We start from the raw sequence: 17533 nt of genomic DNA, 5'->3' as shown, positions 1-17533 counted from the left end.
AGTGTAAATGTCCTTACGCGTTTTGCAGCGGCTTTTTAGTAATCGCTAGGGTTGAATCATTTTTCCCTTTGTTATACTTGTTGTTTGTGTACGCACGCGTTATTGCATTAAATTGTAATCCTTTTAATTGTTGCCATTGGCACTACCTAGCCTTCAACCTTTTTTGTCCGTCTTTGTGCTTGAAGTGGCAATGCATCCCCTCGTTTCCAGAGCATGCGCGTAAGTGTGTGGATTGAACAAAAAAACAACAAAATAAAAAAATGAATTTAAATGAAGAAAAAAAATCAATGCACTGAAATAAAATAATATAAAATAGTAAATAAATAACATAAAATAAAAGGAAAAGAAAAATGAAATAAAATGGAATAAAAGTAGATAAATTATAAAATAAAGTAAAAAAAAAAATAAAATAATTAAAAACAAAATAAAGTGAAATAATAAATAAATAAAATACTAAAAAATAAAGTTAAAAAAAAATTAGGTAAGTAAAATAAAAATAGATAAATAAGGTAATAAAGTAAAAAGTAATATAAAATAATTAAAAAAAATTAATTACTGTGAAAACATAAATAAGTAAAATACTAAAAAACAAATCACCAAAAAAATTTAACAAAATAAAAATAAATAAAAGATGTAAAATAAAAAATTAAATAAAATAATTAATAACTAATGAAAAAGAGTTAAATTATAAGTAAATAAAATACTAAAAACTAAAATAAAAAAATTATACAAAATACAATAAAATAAATATAATGAAATATAAAATAAAATTATTAAAAGCAAATAAAATACTGGGAAAATTATAAAATAAAATAATTAAAAAAATTAGGTATCGTGACAAAATAAATAAAGTAGTAAAAAACAAAATTACAAAAAATTATTTAAATAAAATAAATATATGCAAATGATGTTATAAAGTAAAAAATAAAATAGTATGAAATAATAAATATTGTAAATAAAATATTACAAAATAAAATTTAAAAAAATTAGCAATTTAAATAAAATACATTAAAAATAGATAAGTAATACAATAAAGTCAAAAGAAAAATTATAAAATAATTAATAACAAAGGAAAGTCTAAAAAACAAACTTTAAAATTAAAATTAATTTAAATTAAATAGATAAATAATATAATAAAGTAAAAATAAAATAAAATAATTAATAACAAATAAAAATAATAATTACAATAAATAAATTAATTTTAAAAATAAATTTATTAATAAATAAAAAAATTAAAATTAAAATTAATAAATTTAAAAATATTTAAATTAAATTAAAAAAATAGTTTAAAGTAACTTAAAAAATAAAATATAATATAAAATAATTAATAGCAATAAAAAATAAAAATTTAAATTAAATAAAAAATTAGATCAATAATACAATAAAGCATAGGGTAAAATAACATATTTAATAATAAACAAAATTAAGAAATAAAAATAAAAATTTAATTAAATAAAATAAAAGTAGATAAATAATAATAAAAACTTAATATTGAAATAAATGAAAATAAAAATAGAATATTTTAATAAAATAAGGAATCAAATATTGTGAAATATATAAAATTCTAAAAATAAAATAAATAAATATTCTTTAATTAAATAAAGTCAAAAATTGAAATTAGGACTATTCTAGCCAGCAGAATCTGGCTAGTTTGGAATTCCAGGACTTCTGTGTCAAATCCCATTTTTAAGCACTTTGCGGTCTTCGCATTCGTATTTATCATTATTAGAATGCATCTATGGCCTTGACTAAAATTATTTTTTCAAATAACAAGAAGAGTCGGCGCTGCAAACTTTTGTTGACTTTCATTTTATTTTTATTTTTGCGGATGGGAGGCTTCAAAATGCCTACTGCATCATCAAAGCTGCCATTGCAGCAATGGTATATCTGGAGACTAAAAAACGCCCCCTCCGTCGCACACCATTGAACCACATTCGCATTACTTGAGAGTGGCGTTCCATCTTCCTCATTTCAAGGTCTATGCTTGTGTGCCTGCGTCGAGGTCTCGCTTTTTTATCCGGATTATTTTTTCTGCGAAACCACTGATGATTTCCCACGTTTCCACGCTGCTTAGCATCTTGTCGATTACATCTTCAGTGGTTATGTGACCGATTGCATTCTTCAGTGTTCGACGTTCTTGTTCACAACGCGAAGGTTTCTCAACGGAAAAAGGTTTGCTCAGCATTATCTTCGGCGGCATCCCCGTATATGCATGTGGGGTGTTCGCATTTCACTATTTTCAACAGGTATTTCTGAAAATAACCGTGTCCCGAAAGCACTTGGGTGGTATAAAAATTGGCTTCACCGAAGTTCCTCCTGTATCATGTATAGTGCCTTTTATTAGTTCTCTGTCTTTTATTAGTCTGGCCATCCATCTGCCGCGTGTTTCGTTTTTTCCGAGGTGTTGCCATAGCCTTATTGCTTCGGCCTTTATTTCGCGCGCTGCAAGCTTGCTAACTCCTTCTTCCATCCTCTTATTCTTTAATGCCCACAACTTTTTCTTTTCAAAGTACTACTAAATCTCTCGACATTGAAACACTTATCACTCGCCTGCTACTGTGCAATAGGCAGTCACATCTCGCAGAACTGCCGTTCGTTGTACTGATGCTAGAATTTTACACCGGTGATTTGCCTTTAGCGCATTTGTCCACACTTCAACTACGTATGAGCTAACGGAGAGCGTGGCAGCCATAATTACTTCTTACTTAAACTACATTAAATGTACTTAAACTTAAAAGCCATATAAATGGTGATTTTTTAGCTATTATTTTTTTAAACAATTGGTTTAACCAGCAGACACACGTTTCGTATTTTGTTTCACTGTCAAACATCTCCAGTTTGGTCTATAATTTAACCATGAATCGTCTTACAAACGAACAACGCTTGCAAATCATTGAATTTTATTATAAAAATTACGTATACGTATACGTTTTTAAAAAATCGTACAATAATTTTAAAAAATGGGTTTTAAAGCTAAAGAGTTGTACTATGCAACCTTTTCGTCGAAAATTGAAAAAAAAAATTTTCTATCCCAAACAAAATTATCAAAAATGGCTAAAATGGCCATTTTTTGACCTTTTAGGCTTCATTTACCAAAAATCCTGACGTGATGGAGCATTTTGGAGGTCAGATTCGTTTTCAGCGCATAAAAAACTACAAGAAACAAGTACAGCTATTCTAGAAACTCACCCTCGCAGGACTGTGTTATCGATTCGTCGCCGTTCGCAGCAATTGGGCCTCTGTTACTCAACAACGTGGAAAGTTTTGCGAAAGGATTTAGGTGTGAAGCCTTTCAAAATACAGCTGGTGCAAAAATTGAATCCGAACGACCTACCGCAATGCAGAATTTTTGGTGAATGAGTTTGTGGGCTGGAGGTATCATTGGACCGTACTTCTTCAAAGATGCTGCGAATCGTAACGTAACTGTGAATGGTGAGCGCTATCGTGAAATGATATCAAACTTTTTTTTGCCCAAAATGCAAGAGCTTGACTTGCAAGACATGTGGTTTCAGCATGACGGTGCCACATGCCACGCAGCACGCGTAACAATGGACTTGTTGAGAAGCGAGTTCGGTGAACATTTTATTTCACGTTCGGGACCTGTCAATTGGCCACCCAGATCGTGCGATATAACGCCTTTAGATTATCTTTATTCAAGTAACGTATTGGAAGACAACATTAAAGCATTTATATGTGAGATACCGGCCGAAACATTGGAAAGAGTATGCCAAAATTGGACTAAGCGGATGGACCATTTGAAGTGCAGTCGCAGTCAACATTTGCATGAAATAATCTTCAAACATTAAATTATATGGGATGTACTATCGATTTAATTAAAAATTGCATGCATTTTTCTGAATTTTACGTGTGTTTTTGAAAAACTTTCCTATAGCTCTTAAAAAATCACCCTTTATATATCTTTATATACACTTGCTTAAAATTTTCGTTTGTTGGCATAAAAAATAACCTAATATAATATAACCTAAATAAAAAAATTAAAAAATCAATGAAAATATTAGCTTGAAACATGCTAAAAAATCACAGGAAACCGGGACTCCATCAAAGTCACGGGAATTACAAAGTGCACTAGAATGAAATGCCTTCTTTTGGCACAAAACACTTCAACAGTGAGCCCGGAAAAAGTTTCATAAAATAGCCAAACAATCAAGCTATGCCATCCGAAAAACAAAAAATGACACCAACTAACAAAACAACAAAGCACCAAGAACAACAAAATCACACCCTAATTCGTATGCATACATTAGCCTTTGGCACACACCATTAATTTCATATTCCACTCTGTCAGTCATGAACGGCTGGTGGCCTATGTGTCCATACATAACTACTTACCTACGTAAGCACTTATGTGTGTATGTGTTTATGCTTTCCCTATAAGTAGACTTCCCCGCGTTTATAATAATGTTATGCAATGCTTTTGTCACAATTCCAATGATATTCAGGAGCCGCCCCTTCTCTAGTGCGCGCTCACTCACTCACTCCCTCGTGCGAACACGTCAGCTGCGACGAAGATTGTTCCTTCTAGTGTTAACCCTATACCTCGATCGACTGATCACTGATTTGTCGAGTTGTATATCTTCCATATTGTGTTTTGTTGTTGTTGTTGATTTACTTCGTTTTTTTTTTTTTTTGAGGGGTTATATTGCTTTCGGAAGAGCGCGCACGTGCAAATGAAGTACTTCGTTGCATTGATCAGTGAGCAACGGCTTTCTTTTACAGCTTTTTAATTTTTATGTAATTTCATTTGTTTGGGTATTCAATTTTCTTCTTTATATTTCAACACTTGAATGGAAATACTTAGCTTAGATTTTCGATTTGGGGAACGCTCCCTCGGCTGCTCCAGTGTGATCTTCGAATTTCGACAGTACAGTTCGGCTTAGTTCTTTGCATTGCGATTGGTCGTCGCCGCAGACGGCTACAGTGAGTTCGAGGTTTTTCCGTATTTTTCGATTGATGATGGCTGTTGATGGCGTGCGTGCCGCTGCAGCTATATTGCGATGAGTGTGTGTGCGTCGCTCATGTGCTTTAAGCCGCAATTGAAATACGCACGTGCTCCAACCGGAAATACAGCAATGAGTTCTCTTCATTTTTTGGGTACCCATTTCTTTGTTTTGTAATTTTCGGCTTATTGTCAATAGCGCGCTTTGTTATTGTTTTACGTATGTATATATACATAAGTACGCTCCATAGGCAGACAAGTGGTAACCGCTGAAACTTATTGGTTGCTTAGCAAACCACCAGCGTTCGGCGTTCAGTGGGTAAACACACTTCTGGTGCTGCTTCTAATCTCCATAACTATGTTTTTTTTCGTTTTTTCAATTATTTTGTATGTGTTTCCGTTTTGGTAATTTGATGACCCTACACGAAAAATATAGCAATAAATATTATTTAAAGGAATAAATATTAAAAGTTATGATTTACCGAGAGCGCGTATTGTTTTGGCGTCTTTTTTTGTTAACAGCTTTGTGTTGCTATTGTTTTTAGTTTTTGGCTTGCTCCTGCGTATTTTGAATTTTAAAGACTTCTGCAATTGGAGGCACTGGAGACTTCGAGCGTAATGCCGCCGATGACGAGGCGTATGCCGTTGATTTGATTGATCGTTATTGCCTGCTATGTTGTTGTCGCTGTTGTTATTGCATTTGTTATTGCGCTTTTATGTTTACTTATAATTTGGGACTACTCATTTAATATTGGCGAATTGTAGTCGCACACACACACCACACACTTTACTCACTTTAGTTGGTAAGATATGCCATATTTGGCACTGTAGTTGGGTTCATTCAACGTTTGACGTGCCAGGCGGCTGTTTTTGGCTCTTAGCAATTGAGCCTTTTGTAATTTATTTCACAGCTTTTGTATGTAGATTTTTTGATGATTTTTTATACAAACGCAAGAATTATTTCAATTTAAATTTTTTGACTTTCAGGCAATACCAACTGCCACACGTCTGTCATTTTAAACACTTGCTTTCGTGCTTTTAATTTATTGCCTTATAAGTGCATATTTTTTTTAATAATAACTTAACAGTTCTGCCCTTAACTCAACTTGAAATGCATGCAACTAAATTCAGATACGTGAAAAAGGTACTTAAATTTATTAATAATTTACTTGTGGAGCGGAAGCACTTCCAATGCATTCGAAACTGTTGTGCAACTCTGAATTTAATTATCTTTGCAAGTCGATAGATTTAAGCAGAATTGTCCATAAAAAGTGTTTTCCATGTAACGGATTAACTTGGGTATATACAGCTGCGGTCAAAATCTTAGTAGTGCACATACGTAAAATGGAATGGGTTAAAAAAGTGCGTGTTTTATTTTTTCCCTCTTATATCCCAAATGTCAAACAAAACAAATCCCAAAAACAATCCAACGTTTATCTTATTTCAGCAAGGTAAAATTATACTTAGAAAAACTGCAGCGAATTTTGAACGGTCAAAAACTTAGTAGTGTAACAAATTGTAAGACAAATTTAGACAAAACTTTTATATGGTGGTGATTTTATTTTTATTTTTACATGGGGTTTTGGTTAGTATTCAAATTAGTAATTAGTTTGTTACATAACCCTTATTCTTTAGAATTGCAGCCCAACGGCGTTGCATTGAGTCAACAAGTTTTTGGCATCTTTCAGCCGAAATCGACTCCCATGCGTTCTCAACAGCTTCCCATAGTTGCGTATTAGATGATGGCTTGCGTTAGGCTACTGCCTTCTTGACATCAACCCACAAATTTTCAATGGGGCTTATGTCTGGTGACTGTGGCGGCAATTCCATTACGTTGATCTAACTCTCCTCAAACCATCTTTTCAGCAACTTTGCATGTGTGTTTGGGATCGTTGTCTTGCTGGAACGTCCAAACAAACGGCATTTCGGCAGCAGTGGCATAAGGCAGCATGATGTCCTTGAGTATATAAACGTATGAAGCGCTAGCTATCATTTCCTTAACCCAATGAATGGGTCCGACGCCTAGCCAAGAAAAGCATACCAAGACCATAATGCTAGAACCACCATGCTTTATTGTTTTTGTTGTATAATTTGGCTGGTATTCGCCGGTGTTAGGTGGTCGTCTTACATATTGGCGCGATCCCTTTCCACCATACAAGACAATCTTCGTTTCGACCAACCATAAAATGTTGCGCCATTCGGTCGAAGGCCAATTCATATACATATGTTCTTTGGCGAATCGAAGTCTCTTTCTACGTGCATTTTTGTCAACAACGGCACTTTTCTTGGACTGTGGGCACGCAGGTCGTGCTCACGCAAACGCCGACGAACAGTCTCAAGGCTCGAAGACACTTTTAAGGCATCTTTTATTTCAGTAGCAGCCGCAAATCGAAACTACTTTGAGTAACTGACGATAGACTTAACTTCTCTTGCCGACATTACCAGCTTTCTTCCACGCTTTTTGCCACTTGGCTTGTACTTGACTACACTTCCACATAAGTTTTGCCATCAGCAATCATTTTTTTTATGAGGGCGCGTTTCTCGGGTGTGCAATTTTTCATTGTGGACATTACTGGATGAGGAATAATAAAAATTTGGCCATTAGCTACAGAATATTAAATAAACTTATCTCACGGATTTTTTTTTTTAATTTTCACAAAGTTAGCCGCGATAATAGTAATTTTTCACACACCTTTTCACGCTCTACTAAGATTTTGACTGACTAAAAAACCGTTGCAACTAAAATTTCATGCAAAATTAACGACACCAACAGGTTAAGTTTAACATGTGATTGCATAACTTGAAGCCGACTTCTTAATCTAACGGATTTTACAGTGGACAGCGAAAAATTGTTGTGCTAAAAAAAGCGGCCACTTAAGCGCTACTAAGATTCTGACCGCAACTGTATATGTAAAAGCATCGGGGGTGTTGTTGAGGTTAAGGACTTGAAATGATAATACCAAACGGAAATATTGTTGTAATCTGGTAGACAATTGTTTTTTTTTTTTTCAATATGATATCTGGCGTATGTCCGCCGCGGCTACGAGCGGCTCCAGCTCAAGCGGCTTCGACGTACACCTAATTCTGTTTTTACACGAATTTGATTTAACAGGAGAATTTTTTTTAAATCTAATAAAGCAAATAGAGTGAGATGTATGGACGCATGCACGAAGCGTTCAAATTAGTCTCAGGAAAAGTCTCTGAGACTCGGTAGATTTTGCTCTCGCCGTTTAATAATTTATTTCTTACAATATATTTAATGAATTAAAATATGTAAGCACGAAATAAATTCTTAAGTGAACTCGAAGAAGATTTTTTTAAATATTTTTTTTTACCAAGTTTTCTTTTCACACGATTTTTTTTTAAACGCATTTCTTTCAAACGAATTTTTTTTTAAACAAATTTTTCGGGAACGTATCTATCGTGCAAAAAGAGAATTAGGTGTACTCGTACTTCAATATTTCATAGATAATTTTCATCGAATGTAAATCATTGGAAATATCAGTTATTTTCAACCAAAATAGGTCGCGCTGATTGGTCCAATCAAATTCTGCTGCTGCTGTGTCATATCAAATGGCAGTTGTTGGCATCGGCTCCCCAAACGCCATTTCGAAAATCACTCACTCACGCGAGAGCATATACATAAATATATAATTACATATGTACATAAGTATAAGAAAACATACACAGCACACTTTTGTGCGCTACAGTCTTAACTGTGTCGTGGAAATACATTTACATATCTACACACAAATGTATTTCTTGCAGCAGCCACGCCAGATAAGCAGAGACGATCATCGGCAGCGAAGCAGTCGGACAATTTACGCTGGTTTGGCGCCCACTCAAAACGCCTTAATAAATATGTATGAGCACAAATATATATTTAGCTGTTCAACTGGACAGTCAGCAATCACCAGCAGACAATATTCGACTTATTCATTCATACGCCTTATGCACGAACCCATGTCGCACCAGCAGTAGCGGCGGCTGCAGCAGCGGCAGCCGATCGTTTGATCTGTTAGTGCTTGATACGACGATCTATAACGATCAATGTGAGCATAAGTGGGTAGACACAAGCAAACATATCAAATACATATAAATTTACATACATACTCGTATGTGCTTTTATATGTAGTAGCTGGGTTGCGCAGCTTGTGTACTTGCCATGTTGTGTGGGAAATGTGGCTGAAATGTATTTCTCGCTTTAGCCAATCCCCGAGCAATTATGCATGTGAGTGATCATGACGATCTTGGCGATAGTTTGCAACTATTGGCTTGGTCTGGCCTGGCCTGGACTGGCTAATGGTATTTCGGCGTTGTACTTGTTGTTGACGCTGTTCGTTGTTGCTAAACATTTTTTATTTGTTTCCTTTTTGCTGTCCACACAACTCGATGTGCGCTTGGGCGCATAATGAATTTTAATCTTTGTTTTTTTTCTTCTTCTTCTTCTTCTTCTTATATTGTATGTTCAAGATGTATTTCTTCCAATTTCCAAGTTTTTCGTCTTCTCATTCATTCGCTTGCCGGCGATCGCCATTTCTGATTACTACAAAGATGCATACATATGTGTACATGTGTACACACACTCACACACACAGCACTAACGAAAAAAGCTTTCCAACATCGCTGATGATCGTAGTCGCCGCACTGATGATCTACCCACATTTATGTACTTTTGAAATTTGCCTTTTTTTGTGTGTTTTTTTAGCCTTCCTAATTTTATTCGTTTCATTGCGTTTTGCTTCGGTTTGATTTGGTTTGGTTTCGTTTCGCGCACTTTGTGGGCAGTTCATAGGATTTTTTTTTATTTGATCTGCATAAATTTCGCGCATGCAAAGACATATGCGGGACACACATACATACACAGCACTCATATTATATTTGTATGTAACGAAATCTGTGCGTGAAAGCCCATCGTTGTTCGATTCGCTGCTGCCATGTTAAGCTGATTTTCGTCGTTTCTTCTGATTTTGTTGTTTTTTATGAAAAAAATGTACTTAAAAAGTTGAAATCGCTGGCATTTTTTGCCCTAAATTGGCATTAATTAAGCAATAGTTTTCAGCTTGTTTCTCCATCTCCATCGTCGGTTGGCAATTTGCTGCATGTGTGCGTTGATCGATGGCGTGCTCAAACATCTACACACACACTAGTGCAAACTTTTATGCTGTTGCCGCCTTGTGCCATTTTATCTGCTATGTATTTGAATTTTCCAAGCATAAAAAATGCGCAAATTTACGTTGATTAATGAATTTATTGTATAACCTGGCAAATAAGTTTCGACTGATTTATCTGTTTTCTCAGTAAATAATACAAAAAGTGAAGTTATTAAAATAAAGAAAAAGCTAAGCATACACGCATATACCTATTCAGGTAGATATGTACTTTGTACAGGGTGATACATACACAAGTAAGTTTGGAAAAACTAAATAAAATGGGTAAAACTATTTTTTCTCTGCAAAACTCTCTAGCAGTTTCATACTCTACCCCAATAATTGCACAGACGATATTCACCACAAAAGTCTAAATCAATTCTGAATATCTAACCTTTCTTCTTTCTTCTTGATTGGCGCGATAACCGCTTATGCGATTTTGCCCGAGTTTAACAAATCGCGCCAGTCGTTTCTTTCTCGTGCTAACCGACGCCAGTTGGACACACCTAGTAAAACCAAGTCCTTTTTCAGGTGATCTTTCCAACGGGAAGGAGGCCTTTCGTACACAAAAACCATGCGATAGCCTGCTAAAATTAATTATTCCACAGATGATATCTCAAATTTCAGCACATAAGCCCATAGCAAGCCCGAGAACCGTAGTCCTCCAAACGAACTGCCATTTCCATCAACATTTAAAAACAAAATGCCACTACACCGAAGCACTGGAACTTTTTTTTCTGCGTGGGGTAGGTTTAAAAATTCCTTCGCACTTACAGCAACCGTCGTCTACTGCGTTGAGTGGTGTGGCCACTAAAACAATCCCTCCTCTCCTTCTGGGGAGACACCCTTCCCGGGACTACTTGCTGCATTACTTTGGAGGAGCCCAGAAAAGCATCCATAAAGGACCAATTCTATGCACCCACGTCTGGATCCACCATATTTGCAGCCAGCTTTCATGCTATAGGCTCATCTTCTTGTGCCTCTGTCTGTGAGGCTTCGCTTTGTTGCACTGTACCGAGGTCTATCTATTTTTCCGTAGTACGTCTTCGATGTATCTCTTTACCGCGCTTCAGCTGTCCTGTTGTTATTGTTGCTGCTATTACAAATTCAGCTGTCCTCGAGAGGCTTGCTTCAAATATTTTGGGCCCAATAATGAAAACAGAGTAAACTAATAACGAAAATGGCCTAATCTTCATTGTCTATTGTGCAGTCGCTTGAACCAATTTTTGAAGTTCAACTCAGAAGAGGATGCCCTCAAGCCCAAGAGGGGGATGTGTCCAAGGTTTCAACAGCTTCTTCAGGAGTTGAAAGACGTTGACGCCGCATTTTATTTTTGATATTTCGAAATAAAAAGAAATCATTGGGTGTCAAATCAGTGCTGTAAGCCGGATTATCCATTCATTCGATTTTGTAAGTGCTTAAAAACTGTCTTATGTGAGTCGGTACGTAAGAGTTCGCTTTGTTTTAGTGAAGTATGGGATAATTCGTCTTCGTCGTTTCGTTTTCCTTAATTCCTCGAAAACTTCTGATAAACAAATGGCTGTGTATCACTCAGTTGTGTACCACTCAAGTTATGTGCCACTTGTGTTTTATGTTTCTCTAGTGATACAGCAGCGACATGACCTGATTTGATAATGACCGAAAAAACAGGTGACCATCTGCTTCGAGGTGCTTTTTCTGCGAACAACTTTTGTTGGATCAAATTGTATGGAAAACTCCTAACTCATACGCATATATACAAGATTCCTCATCTGTTGCGATTTCAGTCCTTGTCATGCTTTGAATCACCACCGCTGAATTTCTTCAACATTTCTTTACACCAATCGAGACGAGGTCTAGTTAAGGGTAATTGTCCAATTACGCAGTATGCAACGAGCACAAATCTTCTTAAAAACGACATAATGAATTTAACATATGAGCTGAAAAGCCGCGGGCCTAAAACATAGATGGCACTAGTTTTATTGCATTCACTTCCTTTCCAGTTAGTACTAATCTTAAAAGGAAAGCTGTTGAAATTTCATGGTATTCTGTTCATGAGTTTTTGAGTTATTGTGCTAAGACTGGAGCTACTATTGTTATTTTCCAAAAAAAGGGGACAAAAAGAATTTCGTGTTTTAATTTTTCACTGTTTCTTGATGGGAAAAATACCTTTCAGGCGAAGCAATGGTTTGAAAAGTGTTATGGGAACTGCCCTCCTTCGCTCCATCAGAAACAACAAAAACAGCAGAAAACGATGGTTTGCTGACCCCAAACGTGGTCGTAGAGACACCGATGATGCACAACGCAGTGGACGTCCAAATGAGGCGGTAACACTAGAAAACATAAAAAAAAATCCAAAGAAAGGTTTTTAATGATCGAAAAGTGAAGTTGTGTGAGTTAACTGACATCGTAAAGATAACAAAAAAGTGTTGGCTTAATATTGCATGAGCATTTGACTATGAGAAAGCTCTCTTCAAAGTGGGTGCCGCGTTTGCTTACTGTTTTGCTTCATCAAGACAACGCACCGTGTCATAAGTCAATCAAAACAATGGCAAAACTGCATGAATTGGAATTCGAATTGTTCCCTCACCATGCCCTCACCTAAAAAATGCCCGCCGGTAAGAAATTTCGCTCAAATGAAGAGGTTATCGCTGAAGCTGAGGGCTACGAGTACTTTGAGACAAAAGTTAAGTCATTCTACCAAAAAGGTATTGAAATGTTAGAGCGACGCTGGAATGCTGGCGTTGTTCTTTATGGAAAATACGTTGATGAATAAAGCTAATTTTAAACAAAAAGAAAAACCTGTTTTCTTTGTTAGGTCCGGTACTTTTCAGCCCATGTATCGCAGCTATTAGCCCGCTTTTTTGTTCAAATTTCTGTAGCAAATTTTTTAAGCAAACATTTATAGTATTTTTCTCAATAAAGTCGTAATGTAAACCGTTTCGCATTAAAAGGCCATCTGAGCTTTAGACCTGCTCTTCTAAGTTACTGTGAAACTCAATTTCATACCATAAATTAACTAACAGTCTACAGATTTTTTGTACATTCATAGTAAGAAATTAATTATAAATATGAAGTTACGTTTCTGTGGAACGAGATAAAAAAAAACAATGTTTTTCTAAATTTCTTATAAGTTTTTACTCCAGTATTTTTGATAAAACAATACAAAGTTTCTTGCTTGCGAGCACTTCTCAATTTCTAAACTCGTATGCAAGATCATAAATTACTTTCTTATGTAGACTATTGCACAACAAAAACCTAAAGAATCGTAATCGTTTCACTGCATGGCGGTGTAGTAGGAAATTGCGCTTCGTAAGAATTGCGTATTGATTTCGAGTTTTGCATATTAAGAGAAATATGTGTAGTGTCAGTGCTAATAGTGTTTAAAAATCTATTAAAAACACATAAAATTTGCATATTCACAAATATACTACATTAGAAGCGTTTATATATTTATTTGTCCGGTTTTACACAATGTAATTCTTATATAAAAATGTATGGACATGTTGAAAAAATTTATTTACCTTTTTCACTGCTGCATATATTGAATGTTTTATGATAGCTTCGTAATTTTATTGCATACATTATTATTTAACACTTGGTAATTAAACCACTGATTTAATATAAAACGCCCATTGCGATAAGCAACTGGCGATAATCACAAAAAGCTAATAAGAACGGAAATATTTCTTACGTCAGTGGAGCTGTAGAGACGCTGCTGTTGAAAGAATGATCCTTTAGAAAAAATGTGATATGCAAATGTCCATATTCACATCAATAAATCAGAGAGTTTTAAGACGTTGAATTAATTGCTTAATCGCTTCAAACTGCTCGAAACCAGAAATCGGTATAAATGGAATATAAAGTTGGTAATATTATTATTATTATTATTATTATTATCACAGAGGGGACTAAATGAGTGTTACCTGAGCTTCTGGGTGAGCTCGTTAACGAGTTTAATTTAATTGAACTGGATAGCTCATAAGGCACACCACGCACACGACTAAACACGCCCCTTGCAGAGAGCTTGCTGCTGATTCTTGTCTATTGCGTGACTGCAGTACGCACGCAGTGTAGGCTTCAGCATTTCATCAGTCCGCTGAAAGACGCAGCGATCAGCTCGGCAAATGAATGATAAACAAAAGATTAACCAGCTGCATACTTGCATGCCTACTGGCGGGAAGGAAATTATTATTATTAATAGTGCTTTTATTAGCGTGGGGGTGAATGTGCAATTACAAGACAAAGTGTCAGAGCGGCGTTAGCCTGGCAATGCGCAGCATGATCCTTGCAATAGCCTGCACATATCAAGCAGCTCACGGCCTCCGAGATTAGCTCAGGCAATCTCCGAATAGTGGGATCGCAGCCCTCGCTGGATACCTGCTAACGTGAGAAGAAGCCTCGGCTGGTTGCTGTAGTATTCTGGGACTTTAGGTTAGGTTAGGTTGAAGCGGTTTTCTTGTATGAGACACTCAAGGTCATGGCCCATTGTAATGCCGCGTGGAGAGTTTGTCCCTATCTCTCCTAAAGCCAGTGTGTGCTTTTCCTAAATTTTAGAACATCTCTGATTTCTGCAGAACTGAGATTTTCAAACTCATTAAAAATTGTTTTCCTAGAATAGTAAACCTACGTTTGGATAGAGCAGGACAGTGGCACAGTAGGTGCGAGATTGTCTCTTCCTTGTTCTCATCTAGACAACTTCTACAGAAGTCATGTGTTTGCACGCCCATCCTTTGGGCGTGTCTACCTATTAGGCAGTGCGCCGTTATGACTGAAATCAGTGTGCTAAGACTGTGTTTATTTTGGCTTAGCAGAGATTCTCTGCGTTTAGCATTGAGAGTCGGCCACAGTTGACGGGCGATTTTGCAGGTGGCTTCAAGGATGAGTAGCTTACATGTTTGTAAGGGTATCCCTATGTCATTGTCTATGTTCCTGGGATTTTAGTAAACAAGAGTGATATCTTATTGAAACCGCCTCCCGGGCTAATGCTGCAGTGGCTCCGTCCTGTTAAAACTTTGGCAAGCTTTCGAGTACTTTCCTCAAACGTCAACATTACGTTGGTGGTGCAGGCTCAGTTGCGAAATCTTCACTAGCTCCTGTCCTGGCTCTGAACTCTGAACGAATGGTTTGGTGCGTAACTACCATTAGTTCGAGCCCGGGCTTAAAATCCACTAGTTGCACGAAACACTAAATGATAGAAAAATCTTTTTTCTAACCGCTGTCGCTCCATGGCTTCAGCCATGTAAAAGCTTCTCATAAAAAACTATCTGCCATTCCGTAAAATTCTAGCTCATTTTATTTGTGGAAGCTGCACACCACAAATAGGAGGAGGAGCTCGGCCAAACACCCAATACAGGTGTTAGAAAAATTTGTGGCAAAAAATTTGACTTTACGTAAATTTCGCAAAAACAACAGAATTGTATTTTCTTAATTTTTTACTGAAACGATAGTCACGTAAACGGTGTGCCTCGTAAACGGTGTATACCTCAAAAAATTTGGGGGTACTCTCTAATAAAATGTAAGAATGGTAGCTCAATTTTTAAGACGTAGTTGTTAATAATTTTTTCCCACCAGCTAATTTTTTTTACACCAGGATTTTTCTTCTGTTATGACATACTTCTTCGTGTTCCCTGACTGGATAAAAGGGGAAATTTTCAAAAACCAAAAAAAAAAAAAAAAAACAGTTGCAAAGAGCTTTTTTACTTCCTTTATGATTATGATTAGAACTCGTTCATCCTTCTTCTTGATGACTCGATAACCGCTTATGCGGTTTTGGCAGAGTTTAACAAATCGCGCCAGTCGTTTCTTTCTCGTGGTAAGCGGCGCCAGTTGGAAACACCAAATGAAGCCAAGTTCTTCTTCACCTGATCTTTCCAACGCTGGGAAAGCCTTCCTCTTCCTCTACTACCACCAGCTGGTACCGCATCGAATGCTTTGTCGGAGCATTTGTATCCATTCGACATGACCCAGCCAACGTAGCTGCTGGATCTTTATTCGCTGCGCTATGTCTATGTCTTCGTAAAGCGCACACAGCTCATCAAAGTGCAAAGGCTCAAAAATCTTGCGCAGTATCTTTCTCTCAGAGAGAGAAGACTTTACTACTCAATTGTCTACTTAATCCAAAGTAGCACTTATTGGTAAGGGAGATTCTCCGCTGGATTTCAAGACTGGCATTATTTTCGATGTTAATGCTGGTTCCTAGATAAGCAAAGTATTTTACAACCTCGAAATCATTACTGTCACACCATATTTTTGTCGATTTTAAAGCAGCATTCGACAGCACGAAAAGAAGTTGCCTGTATGCCGCGATGTCTGAATTTGGTATTCGTTCAGCCTTAAGTTCGAAAATTATATTCTAAATATTTTCCATCCAAGTTGTGAATTGGGTGTATCAGAGATTCCGATGTTGATTGTGTTTTAATGAAATACTTCAATGTCTCATCTTCAGTTATTTTCGATTTTGCAAAAAAATCAAAAATACTATTTTCAATGAAAACTCCGAACTCATTTTTTCGATGACTAGTTTTTAGTATTCTTTGTAGATTTGTAAAGACATGAACGCGCACCAAGTTTTCCAGCGGGGGATTGGAGCCTGCTGGTCCAATGCAGGCTGGTTTTACTTGCTTGGCTTCGATAACTGTCGAGAAAGAATGGAACAACAACTGAAATATAGAAAATGAGAAAAATGAGGCAGCTTTGCTTGAAGCGCTCGAAGTACGGCGAAGTTTCAAATAGCTCAATGTTCTATTTGCTGCGCTTTTGATATTAAGAATTGAACACCCGTCTCGTTCATTTATTTTGATTTGTTTTAGCTTTATTTGTGAATTTTAGGTTGATTAGACAGATTCTTTATTTACAATTGCTTTTCAAAAATGTTTGAAGAAAATTCAATAAATGCCATTGGAAGGCATAGCCGAATATATCACTCTTGAACTGTTTCTCGTCTCTTTCAAGCTTACGCAAAGCTGAAAGTGTCCATGTTTTTATCGATCTAAATATAATTCGCGCACCCAAAACTTTCGTCGTAGACGTGATTGGCGTCTTAACTTGCACATTTTTACTATTAAAAGACAAATTCGCAAATTTTTTTTCACAGTTTCTAGTTTACATCGGGATTCAAAAATGTATTATGTATTATTGAATTTGGCTGGCATCTTTGTTTCCGTCTTTCTTTTACGAATCATCTGATCAAAGCGCACATTTTGGCCATACAAACTTTCAAAGCCAAGCTAAACAAGCGCAGCAAGTAAAGCCAGACTGCATTGGGCCAGCACCTTTAAGTTGGGTTTTGTATGTTTACATTTTCACACAATAAACACTCTCCCATGACTCCAATATGCGGTCCAAAAATAAATTTCAAATTGTACATCTAAAAGATGAATTTTCACTTCATTTTAATAATATTTTTAAAGAATAAAGAAAGAGTTTTGAATTGTAATTTAATAAA

General features: G+C 36.2%; 1 long non-coding RNA gene across 1 annotated transcript; it reads right to left on the bottom strand.

The window, feature by feature from the left end:
- Positions 1 to 5188: 5188 nt before the first annotated feature.
- LOC129236347 (uncharacterized) lies at positions 5189 to 6072 on the bottom strand. The gene is made up of 2 exons (XR_008581657.1): positions 5440 to 6072; positions 5189 to 5376 (listed from the first exon to the last, which is right to left on the bottom strand). It is a non-coding gene; the product is annotated as an uncharacterized LOC129236347 (long non-coding RNA).
- Positions 6073 to 17533: the final 11461 nt, after the last annotated feature.

This window comes from Anastrepha obliqua, chromosome 1, assembly GCF_027943255.1.
Source record: "Anastrepha obliqua isolate idAnaObli1 chromosome 1, idAnaObli1_1.0, whole genome shotgun sequence".
NCBI classification, from domain to species: Eukaryota; Metazoa; Arthropoda; class Insecta; order Diptera; family Tephritidae; genus Anastrepha; species Anastrepha obliqua.
The sequence above is the reverse complement of the archived record's forward strand: the minus strand, read 5'-3'. Positions and strand labels throughout refer to the sequence as shown.